Source organism: Melanerpes formicivorus, unplaced genomic scaffold (genome assembly GCF_026170545.1).
Source record: "Melanerpes formicivorus ecotype bairdi unplaced genomic scaffold, bMelFor1.0.p_v2 SCAF_57, whole genome shotgun sequence".
Taxonomy (NCBI): domain Eukaryota; kingdom Metazoa; phylum Chordata; class Aves; order Piciformes; family Picidae; genus Melanerpes; species Melanerpes formicivorus.
In genome coordinates this window covers 3,652,023-3,666,910 of record NW_027142409.1, presented here as the reverse complement: position 1 = coordinate 3,666,910, position 14,888 = coordinate 3,652,023, and the positions used below count along the sequence as shown (strand labels likewise).

The 14,888-nt window shown below is 41.9% G+C and overlaps 1 protein-coding gene and 1 long non-coding RNA gene across 2 annotated transcripts in view; both read right to left on the bottom strand.

Moving 5' to 3' along the window:
• Positions 1–5,064, bottom strand: part of LOC137452693 (uncharacterized) — a 36,058-nt gene extending 30,994 nt beyond the window's left edge. Inside the window, exon 1 of the long non-coding RNA XR_010990142.1 lies at positions 2,938–5,064. This is a non-coding gene — a long non-coding RNA (uncharacterized lncRNA). The remainder of the gene's footprint in view (positions 1–2,937) is intronic.
• Positions 1–14,888, bottom strand: part of ERICH1 (glutamate rich 1) — a 173,779-nt gene that overhangs the window by 151,346 nt on the left and 7,545 nt on the right. The window lies entirely within an intron of this gene.

Genomic DNA, 14,888 nt, shown 5'->3' with positions numbered 1-14,888 from the left:
AGGCCACACAATATATAGCTCCAAATCTTATATCCTATCACTAACTGCGTGCTTTCGGTGTCCAATGCCACAAAATTACAACCTGCAAATGATCACTTATGCAAGAGCTCCTTAAATTTAAATGAAAACACAACCAGAGAAGAATGTTTACATTACCTTATGGTTTCACAGATGGGTAACTGATTTCTCTTTTTCCTATGAGTTTATCATTGCCATTCTGTTTTAATAATATTAACAACAACAATCATCATGCAGTTGGATGAGCCATGGAATTATAGGCCTGTCAGCCTGACCTCAGTGCCAGGCAAGATCATGGAACAGGTCATCCGGAGTGCAATCACACAGCACTTACAGGATGGCCAAGGGATCAGGCCTAGCCAGCATGGATTTAGGAAGGGCAGGTCCTGCCTGACCAACCTGATCTCCTTCTACGATCAGGTGACCCGCCTGGTAGATGTGGGGAGGCCTGTGGATGTAGTCTACCTGGACCTCAGCAAGGCCTTGGACACCGTCCCCCATAGCAAACTCCTGGCCAAGCTTTCAGCCCAAGGCTTGGATGAGAGCACACTGCAATAGGTTAGGAACTGGCTGGAGGGCCGAGCCCAGAGAGTGGTGGTGAATGGTGCCATATCCAGCTGGCGGCCAGTTGAGTCCCCCAGGGATCAGTGCTGGGCCCCATCCTCTTTAACATCTTTATTGATGATCTGGATGAGGGCACTGAGTCCATCATCAGTAAATTTGCGGACAAAACCAAGCTGGGGGCAGGGGTTGATCTGCCTGGAGGGTAGAGAGGCTCTGCAGAGAGACCTCGACAGGCTGGACAGATGGGCAGAATCCAACGGCACGAGATTGAACACATCCAAGTGCCGGGTTCTGCACATTGGCCACAACAACCCTATGCAGTGCTACAGGCTAGGGTCAGAGTGGCTGGAGAGCGGCCAGGCAGAGAGGGACCTGGGGGTGCTGGTTGATGGTAGGATGAACATGAGCCTGCAGTGTGCCCAGGCAGCCAGGAGGGCCAATGGCATCCTGGCCTGCATCAAGAACAGTATGGCCAGCAGGAGCAGGGAGGTCATTCTGCCCCTGTACACTGCACTGGTTAGGCCACACCTCGAGTACTGTGTCCAGTTCTGGGCCCCTCAGTTTAGGAAGGATGTTGACTTGCTGGGGCGTGTCCAGAGAAGGGCAACAAAGTTGGTGAGGGGCTTGGAACACAAGCCCTATGAGGAGAGGCTGAAGGAGCTGGGGCTGCTTAGCCTGGAGAGGAGGAGACTCAGGGGTGACCTTATTGCTCTCTACAACTACCTGAAGGGGGGTTGTAAACAGGCAGAGGTTGGTCTCTTCTCCCAGGCAGCCAGCACCAGAACAAGAGGACACAGTCTCAGGCTGCACCAGGGGAGGTTCAGGCTGGAGGTCAGGAGGAAGTTTTACACAGAGAGAGTGATTGCCCATTGGAATGGGCTGCCCGGGGAGGTGGTGGAATCGCCATCAGTGGAGGTGTTCAGGAGGAGACTTGACAGGGTGCTTGATTGCATGGGTTAGTTGATTAGGTGGTGTTGGATGATAGGTTGGAAGCGATGATCTTGAAGGTCTCTTCCAACCTGGTTTATTCTATTCTATTCAAGTACTCATTTGTAGGACATTAATGAAAGCAGAAGCCTTTCTGAAGTACCATAGCATTTGCTTGCCTCCAACAGAAAATTAACAGTGTGCTGTTAATTTCAAGAACAGCCTTGTTGCTTTGTTGCAAAAACTCTAAATAAAAGAGCTGTTCTTTTTGCTCCATGCTCTCTTTCCCATGAGCTCTACAGATAAGAACTTGTATTAGGATTCTCTATCAAAAGTGTTCGGTTCGTTGAACTGAAGAACATTGTATTAGGAACCAGGTGTAAACCATCAGCAGTTACACATCACCGGGTCAACTAAATTCTCCTCTTTACCTCCAACTTCATTTGGCCAGGTCCTAATTTATAAGGAATGGTATAGGTTCACTACAAATGAAAGCATTTTTAGCTTAAGAAATAACTCCATAGTCATGACGATTTACCATGCTTTCATTGGAAATCCAGAAAATAGCTTGTTTCCTATTTCAAAAGGACAGTTAGCTCTCAGTGCTATCATTTTATAGAATAAGCGTAATGCTTTATCAGCCTTTTGAAAATGTGTCTAGTCAGTACTGACTAGATAAAATCCAGCATTAAAAGCACTGATCTAGAACAACAAAATGGGTATCAAACAAACAGAACCACAAGTAGTTGAAATGTCCAATCTTCTGTGCTTTTAAAACCAAACCAAACCAAACCCCCCAAAAAACCCATACAAAACAAAACAAAACACCACCACTACTCCCCCAATGACACAGATTTCTAGACTGCTATATGTTGGAAAGGATTTTTGGAAGTCATTAGCTCAAACCCCATTAAAAATTTGACCCAATTAGATGAAGTTTTCTAGTAGGTTGTTTAGTTTTCAGGTCCCTCAAGGATACAGATATCAGAACTCTTTGAGCAGCCTATTGTCAATGGTCAATCACCCCCAAGGTAAAATTCCCTCCCTAATCCAGTTGAAATTACTTTTGCCACAAATTCTTTGTTGTCCCTTCTCTACTGCTAAGCACCTCCAAAAAGTGCACAGCTCAGTCTTTGTTATACTACTTCTTTGCATTTGGTAGTTGGAAGTAATAAGATTTCCTCTTAGCTTCCTTTTATGACTGAACAAACTCAGCTCTGTCACTCCTCTTACATAGTCATCTGGCCACTGTGGCAATGCCAGCGACGAGCAGTGTGAGCAATCTGGCAGTGTAGGCCTAGAGCCTGACATGGTGTTAGGCCATGCTCAGCATAAGTGCAGAGCCAGCTAGCAGTTTAGCAAAACAGTGCTGTGCCTGCAGCATGTAACTAAAACAGGGCACTGGTAGCTATAAATACAGAAAGTTACCTTGGGACAACAGGACGTGCACTTGCATCAACAAACCTCGTGTGTTGTTAGTAGTTGTACCAATAATATATAATAGTGCGATGTGTGGTCACTCATAGGGAACCAATGAAGCCATGCCAACAAGGCACTCCGAGTTTATATAAGTTGTAGAAGTTCCCTTGCTACGCACTTCTGCCTTTCCTTTCTCTTCTTCTTCTATGCTTTACTTTACTGTGCTATACTCGCACCATAGGCCTGCAATACTGGGACAATAAAGAAACAATACTCAATCATATTGGTCAGCTGTATTGACTCCAATCTCCATCCCATTAGGCCACCACAGCACCCTCCACTGGGCTCACTTGACTTTGTCACTACCTTTTACCAAAGAGTCCACAATCCAGTTGTGTCATCATAGAAGGCAACTGGATTGCACAACTTGCCTTTGGTAAATTAAGACCTAGCATTCCCAATTCCCTTTTTGTTCTTCACATGCTTGGAAAGAGTTTCCAGAAAGATTTACCCACAGTGTTCCAGACTCTCCTTCTTGAAAACACATTTGATGCCCAGTCACCAAGGAACCTCCCAACTGCAGTGACTTCTCAAAGAGGATAGAGACCAGTCTCACAATGACATCAGCCAGCATCCCAGGATGCACATCAACTTGTCCCACTGACATGCAATTACACAACTGGCTTAACGACTCCCCAGCTATCATCATCTACTGTGGGCAATGCTTCACTCTTCCACAGACTTTATCATTAGGCTCAGGGGCCTGTTGGTCAGGCCTAAGAACCAATCTTACCAGTATGAACAAGCAAAAAAGGTACTAGGCATGCTCTGCCTTTTCCTTGTCTATCACTAGCCCCTTGCCCACTGACCAGTGGGCCCACATTTACTTTAATCTTTCAGTTGTCATCCCCACCCTTCCTGTTTCATCCCATATCTCTCAAGAGTTTCAACTCCAGCTGCTCTTTGGCCTTTTTAACTTCTCGCCAGCATATTCAGACAACATCTCTGTATTTCTCTTCAGTAGCTAGTATCTGCCTTCACCTCCACCATGTTTCCTTTGTGCTGTATGTGGTCAGAGCTACTTCCTAGGAGCTAAGCTGCACCCAGCTGTTGATCCAGACTGTTGTGAAGAAAGAGGTGCTTATGAAAAACTTTAAAGAAGCCAGCTCAATAGAGGCTCCCCTTGCATCATTAAGGAGTTGCTCTTAAGAGGAGGTTTTTAAGCAGCTCCCAGCCCAAGCTAGACTACAGACATGTATATGTCTGGGCACATAGCCCAGCTGATGCACACCCTGGCTCACAGATTTCACCTACTGCCTTGACCTCAGACCCGCCTTGTCACTATTGACCTGCCCAGTGCCACTGTGTTGTCAGCTGTTACCAGACATGCCCTGCTCATTTTTCAGGTACTGTGGGCCTGCTTCCACAGTGATATGACAGCTCTGGTGACTTCCTTCTCCTAGTTAGCTTTCCCTCACTTTTCTCTTGCTCCTCCTTGACACATCTGAGCTCCTGCCACACTTGCTTGTTTTTCTGCATGTCAAAATTCTTGTGCTCTGTAGGTACAGAGTTCTAATCTTACTACTCATTTTTCTAACTTTTTTCAGGACTTGAGCCTCCTCTCCCACATTACATGCACCACCTGTTCTTATTTGTGAGTAACAGCTCTAGCTGAACACTTTCCCTAGAAAAAGCTTTTATACTCTCAGGAAACATGCTTTTTATGTCAAGTGAGTTTAACAATCTCTTTCATTTAAGGAAAATTTGGTTTTAGGTGAGCTACAATGCAAAGCAATACACACCTCTATATTTATGTACTGAGCCTTTCATCCACAAGTAATACCACAGCTATCCAATTTTGCAACTCCATCTTTTGACATAGTACCCACATTTTGCAACCCCTTTAGAAAACACCCTTACTTACACATCAAAATTTTTAAGTCATTGCATAAACAAACACAAAAAAATTGTTCTTCAGCAGGGTACTAAGTGTCTGAACTGATATTTGCCCTCTGATGGCTTTACAACACCCAGGAGGTTTCCGTTGCAATAAGAGGGAAAGAGAACTGCTGGATCATTAATTCCCACTGTTCTTTGGGTGTAACTCTGATAGCTGAGTAGAGTTCTACTGCTATAAGTAATTTTCCTCACTGTTCAACAGACATTAAACCAAAGACAGAGCTTAGACCAGTTTCCTATTAGTTACTGATAAACACTGAGCTCATACATATACAGCAAGATTACTTCTTGGCTTTCACAGGACTTAAGACATTAAAGGTCAATGCCTGAGTACCACTAGCACTTGTCTTCAATTTTCTCTGTTGGTACCAACAGATGAAAAGAAGTAGATACAATACTGCTCTCAAGCAAAGTAACTACATTTAAAACCACATTTTCAGAAAAACAACTATGCAGTCTCACCTTGAAATGACTCACAGGGTCTATCAGTTGAAGTGCTTGCATCTGCTGCAGTCTGAACATTAGCCAAACACTGTTCATTGGATGTTGAGCTCAGATTCCTGAGAACTGCCTCCTCTTCTCTACTTGACATATGAACAAGAGAAGATGGTGAAGTTTCAGCATAGAGTCATTTCAGTACTCTCTCTATGAACACTGTGGGGCAAGAAAACTTTCTTCGAAAAAAATGCAGTGTTTTAAAGGTATTTTAAGATTTTTAAAAAGTCAACAACTGATGATACAAAATAGTGTCCCTCTTATTCCATGCAAGTCTGTCTTCAGCAGTCCCTGTCCCTCACAGGTAAAGCCAAAAGTACATAAAATTCTTAAATATAATTGAAGAAAAAATAATGAAGTCCTAAACTTAAGTCAGAAAAGCACCTTTAAAATCCTTGAGTTCACTACCAAGGTTCCTTTTAAAGTCTTCTCTTTAACTACATTTTGGCAATAAATTAAATCAGTACATTAGAGACCAAACATTTTTTTAAAAAAGTATCTTTCTACACCAGTGTTACAAGACTGCTCAAAAGGCAGGTCTCTTCTGGCACAGAGGCACTGCAATTGATACACTCAAAAAAATAATAATCAGCAAGCTGTAACTATTTAATCACACAGAAAAAAAAATAGAAGTAGACAGCAGCAGAAACACATGGTAACCCAATTATTTCTACAGAATTAGCAATATTCTTCCACGCCTCTTCCTCTTATGGGCCCCTTTCTGATGACACTAGTAATCTGCTACTAGTTTCTCAAATGGAAGCATCATTTGATTAAAGAAAAGAAATATATGCAAATCATCTATTCATATTAAAATATAACGTAATACTAAGAAAGGGTTTATCTACCGCAAAACAACACCCCCAGTTTCATAAATTCTACCTGGTCAAGCAGATAGTGTGGGGTGAGGGAAGAAGATTTGGAGAAAAGCATGTTATCTAAACTCCAATTTTAAATTTAATATAGTGTACAGACATAAAACAAGCAAATTGGTGCAGATTCCTAACAAAATAATTCTGCCAAAAGGAATGGACTTACACTGTTATAAGAAGAATGACCCCTACTATAGCTTAACAGAAGAATATACTATCATCACATAACTCTTTAATAAATTACTTCCTTCACAACTGAAAAACCAAAAAATGCCTTGATTGAGCTTGGAAATCCTTCAACAATAAAATTTATGGCCACATATGCCTTGGCAATATGCTTCAACTGTCATGTTAATGACTATCTATAGAGGAGAATGTATTTTAAGACATTTTCTGGACTTTTATATGATTCCTTACTCTTTGCTTATGCTCAATCTTTTGAATAATCAGTGACCTTATGAAAGGCCTATGACAAGATGTAAGACTGAAGAGGTATTCATGCAAAAAGTTTCGATTATAAAGGCTAAATTTTATTTTCTCTACACTTATCCATCACTCCGTGACATGAAAACACCTGTGACAAAACACCAGCAATGTCTCCATCTAGTATGCAGTATTCATTTTGCAAGTTAGGGGTTGAGACTGTTCCCAGAAAGACAGACATCAGTAAGTGTGTTTTCTTTTCTTAAGCTTCCTTTGCCAGGATATTCTACAGCTAAAAGATAAAATCCCCAATTACTCTCATTGGAAGACAACTAGAGAAAGTAGACAGAAACAAGCAGTGTAATAAGACAAAGTTGACTGCCCTTTGCAGATCTCTGACTATAAAGCAAGTTACCAAGAAATTTATCTGGAGTCTTTCCCCGAGTATTACAGTGTTAGTAGCAGCATTTTAATGAACTCCAGTAGAGTTGTTACAAAATGTCATGGTTTATTCCTGGTAGGCAGCTATGTCCCACACAGCCACTTGCTCATTCCCCTCTGTGTATGATCAGAAAGATAACTGGAAAAGTAGAATTGAGAAAACTTGTTGGTAGAGATAAAGACAATTTTATAAGTAAAGCAAAAGCCATGCCAACATGCAAAGCAAAATACGAAACTAATTAACTGCTTCTCATTGACAAGCAATCAGTTGTCTCCAGGAAAGCAGTTGTCCTTTAGTACATAAAGGTGACATGGAAAGATGAATGCCAGCACTTCAAACACACCCCTCCACACACACCCTTTCCACCTTCTTCCCTCAGCCTTTATTGCTGAGCACAATGTCATATGGTACAAAACATCCCTTTGCTCAGTTGGGGACAGCTGTCTTAGCTGTGTCCCCTCCCAACTTCTTAATATCCCTAGCTTAAGCACTTGCTTGGTGGGCTGGTACAGGAAGCTGAAAAATGCAAGCACTGCTCAGCAATAACCAAGACATTGGTATGTTATCAACACTGTTTTCTCCAAAAAGCCAAAATACATCACACCACAGGAGCGGTTATGAAGAAATTCTTCACAGAAAGAGTGATTGGCCCTTGGAATGGACTGCCCAGGGAGGTGGTGGAATCACCATCACTGGAGGTGTTTAAAAAAAGACTGGATGAGGCACTTAGTGCCATGGTTTAGTTGATTAGATGGTGTTGGGTGACAGGTTGGACTCAATGATCTCAAAGGTCTTTTCCAACCTGGTTAATTCTGTATTCTACGTAAACTACTTGCACTGAGGACGCTTTTCTTCCAAAGCAAATGATTCTACATATGGAAATACATTTTCTTCAAATGTACTGAGAGCCATCCCCCTCATAGTTACAGCAGATGTTATATTCCCCATCTGGAAATCTGATTTCTCTAGTAATTTGTTTGGCTACTCTCACCCCCTCACCTTCCCCCCACAAAAAAACAAAACAACCACAAAACCAAAACACAAAACCCACCAAAACAAAAAACCCAATTACTCTTTAATTTCCTTTTTTAAAGTACAGGAACTATATACGTGCACACATCAGCAGTGCTTCAGACAGCAACGAGATCAGCTTTGACACATTCATTCCTTCTCATTCACGTGGGGCTCCATGCTTCAGAAAGCAAGCTGAAACAGCAGAAAGCAAGCTGAAACAGCAGAAAGCAAGCTGAAACAGCAGAAAGCAAGCTGAAACAGCAGAAAGCAAGCTGAAACAGCAGAAAGCAAGCTGAAACAGCAGAAAGCAAGCTGAAACAGCAGAAAGCAAGCTGAAACAGCAGAAAGCAAGCTGAAACAGCAGAAAGCAAGCTGAAACAGCAGAAAGCAAGCTGAAACAGCAGAAAGCAAGCTGAAACAGCAGAAAGCAAGCTGAAACAGCAGAAAGCAAGCTGAAACAGCAGAAAGCAAGCTGAAACAGCAGAAAGCAAGCTGAAACAGCAGAAAGCAAGCTGAAACAGCAGAAAGCAAGCTGAAACAGCAGAAAGCAAGCTGAAACAGCAGAAAGCAAGCTGAAACAGCAGAAAGCAAGCTGAAACAGCAGAAAGCAAGCTGAAACAGCAGAAAGCAAGCTGAAACAGCAGAAAGCAAGCTGAAACAGCAGAAAGCAAGCTGAAACAGCAGAAAGCAAGCTGAAACAGCAGAAAGCAAGCTGAAACAGCAGAAAGCAAGCTGAAACAGCAGAAAGCAAGCTGAAACAGCAGAAAGCAAGCTGAAACAGCAGAAAGCAAGCTGAAACAGCAGAAAGCAAGCTGAAACAGCAGAAAGCAAGCTGAAACAGCAGAAAGCAAGCTGAAACAGCAGAAAGCAAGCTGAAACAGCAGAAAGCAAGCTGAAACAGCAGAAAGCAAGCTGAAACAGCAGAAAGCAAGCTGAAACAGCAGAAAGCAAGCTGAAACAGCAGAAAGCAAGCTGAAACAGCAGAAAGCAAGCTGAAACAGCAGAAAGCAAGCTGAAACAGCAGAAAGCAAGCTGAAACAGCAGAAAGCAAGCTGAAACAGCAGAAAGCAAGCTGAAACAGCAGAAAGCAAGCTGAAACAGCAGAAAGCAAGCTGAAACAGCAGAAAGCAAGCTGAAACAGCAGAAAGCAAGCTGAAACAGCAGAAAGCAAGCTGAAACAGCAGAAAGCAAGCTGAAACAGCAGAAAGCAAGCTGAAACAGCAGAAAGCAAGCTGAAACAGCAGAAAGCAAGCTGAAACAGCAGAAAGCAAGCTGAAACAGCAGAAAGCAAGCTGAAACAGCAGAAAGCAAGCTGAAACAGCAGAAAGCAAGCTGAAACAGCAGAAAGCAAGCTGAAACAGCAGAAAGCAAGCTGAAACAGCAGAAAGCAAGCTGAAACAGCAGAAAGCAAGCTGAAACAGCAGAAAGCAAGCTGAAACAGCAGAAAGCAAGCTGAAACAGCAGAAAGCAAGCTGAAACAGCAGAAAGCAAGCTGAAACAGCAGAAAGCAAGCTGAAACAGCAGAAAGCAAGCTGAAACAGCAGAAAGCAAGCTGAAACAGCAGAAAGCAAGCTGAAACAGCAGAAAGCAAGCTGAAACAGCAGAAAGCAAGCTGAAACAGCAGAAAGCAAGCTGAAACAGCAGAAAGCAAGCTGAAACAGCAGAAAGCAAGCTGAAACAGCAGAAAGCAAGCTGAAACAGCAGAAAGCAAGCTGAAACAGCAGAAAGCAAGCTGAAACAGCAGAAAGCAAGCTGAAACAGCAGAAAGCAAGCTGAAACAGCAGAAAGCAAGCTGAAACAGCAGAAAGCAAGCTGAAACAGCAGAAAGCAAGCTGAAACAGCAGAAAGCAAGCTGAAACAGCAGAAAGCAAGCTGAAACAGCAGAAAGCAAGCTGAAACAGCAGAAAGCAAGCTGAAACAGCAGAAAGCAAGCTGAAACAGCAGAAAGCAAGCTGAAACAGCAGAAAGCAAGCTGAAACAGCAGAAAGCAAGCTGAAACAGCAGAAAGCAAGCTGAAACAGCAGAAAGCAAGCTGAAACAGCAGAAAGCAAGCTGAAACAGCAGAAAGCAAGCTGAAACAGCAGAAAGCAAGCTGAAACAGCAGAAAGCAAGCTGAAACAGCAGAAAGCAAGCTGAAACAGCAGAAAGCAAGCTGAAACAGCAGAAAGCAAGCTGAAACAGCAGAAAGCAAGCTGAAACAGCAGAAAGCAAGCTGAAACAGCAGAAAGCAAGCTGAAACAGCAGAAAGCAAGCTGAAACAGCAGAAAGCAAGCTGAAACAGCAGAAAGCAAGCTGAAACAGCAGAAAGCAAGCTGAAACAGCAGAAAGCAAGCTGAAACAGCAGAAAGCAAGCTGAAACAGCAGAAAGCAAGCTGAAACAGCAGAAAGCAAGCTGAAACAGCAGAAAGCAAGCTGAAACAGCAGAAAGCAAGCTGAAACAGCAGAAAGCAAGCTGAAACAGCAGAAAGCAAGCTGAAACAGCAGAAAGCAAGCTGAAACAGCAGAAAGCAAGCTGAAACAGCAGAAAGCAAGCTGAAACAGCAGAAAGCAAGCTGAAACAGCAGAAAGCAAGCTGAAACAGCAGAAAGCAAGCTGAAACAGCAGAAAGCAAGCTGAAACAGCAGAAAGCAAGCTGAAACAGCAGAAAGCAAGCTGAAACAGCAGAAAGCAAGCTGAAACAGCAGAAAGCAAGCTGAAACAGCAGAAAGCAAGCTGAAACAGCAGAAAGCAAGCTGAAACAGCAGAAAGCAAGCTGAAACAGCAGAAAGCAAGCTGAAACAGCAGAAAGCAAGCTGAAACAGCAGAAAGCAAGCTGAAACAGCAGAAAGCAAGCTGAAACAGCAGAAAGCAAGCTGAAACAGCAGAAAGCAAGCTGAAACAGCAGAAAGCAAGCTGAAACAGCAGAAAGCAAGCTGAAACAGCAGAAAGCAAGCTGAAACAGCGCTCACATTTGGAGGGTATGAATACTGAGGGAAGTGTTCTTTCACAGAAATCTCTTGCTTAGAAAGAAATATCTAGATCAGCAGCAATGCTAGATTTACTTGAGCATAGATGTGGTTTAGCTGCCAACACCAAAGCAGCATCCAGTCTTACATACTGGCGTTTTCAGCAGATACAGGAAGCAGTAGTTGAGTGCAGAGCAGGGCAATTCTTTGCTGCCTGCAAAGCTTCCACACCTTTGCCAGTGCATCTCAGCACTGCAAAATCATCTCTTCAGACCACCTGTAAATTTCAATAACCACAATGGAATGGAAATAAGCATCAATGACACCTAGGAATGGGAAAGTCCTTGTTTGGAACCTGATATGTTCTGAGCCTTCTGAAGCCATCAGGAAAAAATGTATCCCAGCGGGACACCTTCCTCAGGAGAATGAAGGTGATGGTATCACTAGAGAGCACCTGAAAAAACTATTTGGAATCCCAGAAGTCCACCCGCAGCCCAACACTTATGGAACAACTCTGTCTTGTGTATCAACGGACAATGAAATCAGGCTCTGTGGAATATTCATTCTGCCATACTCAGCAGTTTTACATGTTCCAAAGCTAGACTCTGCTTTGCAATTAAAGAGTCTGAGCTACCAAAAAATTATTTTTCAGATGGCAGAGTATGAGCTTTCTTCAAGGTTACAATTACCAAGAAACAAAAAACTCCTGTGATATCCATGAGCACCAGCTTAACCACAGGAAGTTGGGTCTTGCCTGAGCATCTTTTCTCCCCTACTGAAAACACTTCTTTAACCTGGTGTTTTTGTCACTATGCAGCATCAGAGACCAGACCACCTGGAAAGAACTGGTCAAATCCTCAAAAAACCCCACCTCTTAACAGGAGATTAGCAATAAAGAAAATTCAAGCTTAAACATCTACTACCAGTGACATAGCTAACCTATCAGAATTCCAAAATTGAGCAAGAGTTGCTCTCACCACACCTGTAGCATATCCAAGTACATATAGCTATTTGTTGGTGTTCTTCAGACAATGTAATTAATGGAGAATCTCTACAGATTCCTACAATCTTTCAAGAGATCAGTCTGGCAACGCTTTTTGTAACAGACTGATGTTTCTAAACAAGCATACACAATTTTTAAAAGGGATTTTACAGAGACCTCAAGAAAAGATGAGGGATACACTGTTTGGAGTCACAACCAATAAAAATTGCCACATTTACAAACAGCATTAATGCATGAGGTACAAATGAGTTAATTTAATATATTCTACTGAGTATGTTTTTGAGGACATTCTTGAAAGTTGTATTCATATATTACAAAATCTGGTGTTTCATTTGGGAAGAGAAAGAATAATTTAAGGAGAATTATCTCTGGAACTGACCCTCTGTTAGAACAGGAAAGAAATGTGAACAGCAATAAGAAGCCAATCACTGGGTAAAAAGGGAAGCCTTGTTGCACAGACTTTTGTAAATATCTCTACTCTTAGAACAAAGCAGTCTCTGGAACTAACAGATGAGAAACTGGGACAGGAAAGTCAAATAGTTTAGAGACCAGGAATGGCAATGATGTGGATGCAGCTGAAAGCAACAGTTAGCATTAGCACTGCATTGCCTTAAATTATCCTCATGTCCCTACAAAATCTGGGACAGCAGGTAGTAATCCAAAAAGTTTTATAGGGCATAGACCAGGCAAGACTCAATACATTAAGACCCAGCCCATGGTATGTCTTTAAAAACTACCACAGCAGCCTATCATGGCTCTGTTTTTCTGAGGTATAATTGATGGCTCATTGCTCCCAATGTATTGAAGACTAAAGATACTTTTTGAGCTTGATAGGGAATGTACTCTGCAACATGAAGCTATATGTTACTGAAGGAAAACAGGGCTCTGAACACCTGGTTACACCCACAACTGGAGAAAGCTCAAGGCCTCAAGGTTAGGTAACTCTGGCCCAAGGACCACCACATTTTGCAGTTGTGTTGTCATAGCAGACTTGGTTACCATTTTACTTCTGAGTGGTGCGTGGAAAAACATTTCCATTGTTGGTATCTCCAAAGAGAAGCACAAATAAAACTGAAGTAGTGCTTGTCACATTCTGTGTGATCATTCGCCTCCAGGAATGTGACAGGACTTTAATACAACAATGGACAGATTCATGCTGTGAGTTGTGTAACACTGAAAACAAGACAAGTGCGTGAAGGTGGGAGAAGCATTAGAATTTTTACAAGCATTAACTAAAGGTGACTGTGTTCTGAATCTACCAGACATCAAACCACATGTACACATATCAGAGAGAGCAGAAACAGTTGTATATGCCACAACAGTTATGTGGAATAAATTGAACACAGCTCAAGATTACACAAAGGAAACATCACAATGTTAGTGCCCGGCATATTGCCAAAACAAGGTACTGCACTGCTGTGCAGCATCAATACTAACAGAATATTAACAGAAATACCTGGCCCAAATTCTAAAGGTTTATAGCGTTCACTCTTGCTGTAGGGGCAGACCAGGCTACACTGACACTGCCTCTGTTAGTAAAGTCATAAAGATTCAAAAGAAAAATGAAAACTTATGGACTTTTTCCCCATGGTGGTGGGGGATGCCTAATACTTAACAGGACAAGGAAGCATTCCTAAGTAGAGATTGCTAAACTGGAGATAATTACAGATGTGTTTAATCAGTCATGAGTGACTGAACTACTGCTGTGATGGAGGTCACATACAATGACAATGTGTTTCAAGACCCTATTGGGCCAAGTATTTTTAAATCTGCAATGGGAAAATGAATGACATTAATATATGAATCTAGAGAGATCTCACCAAAACCTTGTATAGCCTTAAGTCTGCTATGCACAATCCAGCTGAACTCAAACCTGAACAGTCACAGAGTTTTTGCAATAACCAACAAGATACTGAGTAACAAGGAGAGCCTGTGCTGTTCAGCACGAGCAAGTAAATGCACTGATATTAAGGACTGCCCTGACCTAGGTGCAGGACCTTACACTTTGCCTATTGAACCTCTGCCAGCCTCATAGACAAAGACCTTATAAGATGTTTACTCCTGCTAGAGTACTGGGAAACAGACCATTTACTTCGATCTGTGCACACTGTCCCTTTTTCTGAACATCTTTTACAGTACTTAAAACGTGTCTTATATTACACCATTATCTTGATCCTACCTGGCACAATTAAACAAACCCCACTTGAAACATCTGAAGATATTTTGCTCACTCTTACTAAGGAATCCCAACTTCACAAGTGGACTATAAGAAAAGCTAAAAATAGCAAAAAGTGTCATTCAGAGTTCAGACTATTGAAGAGAAAAATACATGGAAATTTTAAAAAGAGCCAGCTTGTTCCCTCTGCTCATAGGAAACTAAAATGAAGCTCAATAGACTAATACTTACAAAAGAAACCATGAAATTGGCAGGAGTACTATCACTGAGCAAAGGCAAAAGTTCAGCAAGACTACGCATCATTTAAGTTTTATTTAAAAGGAATATTCAGAAGATCATAATATATAGATATGGTTGAATGTCTACACAACCTTCTTGAGGAAGTAAATATATCATCCTTTCTTGTGACATGAACATTGGACTGCAACACAATTATCCAGCAATTCCTACCATTGTCCTCACACACATAAAATGAAAATCAATAGTATACCAAATATCCCATCATTATGAAGCACTGGAAGTTTCAATGACTATTTTTCTTTCTTGTCCTAAAAGGGTTTTAATTTAAACCATCAGGCAACATTTAAGAGAATGGCAAACTTCTGGAGTGCTGTGTTCAATGTTTTAAACT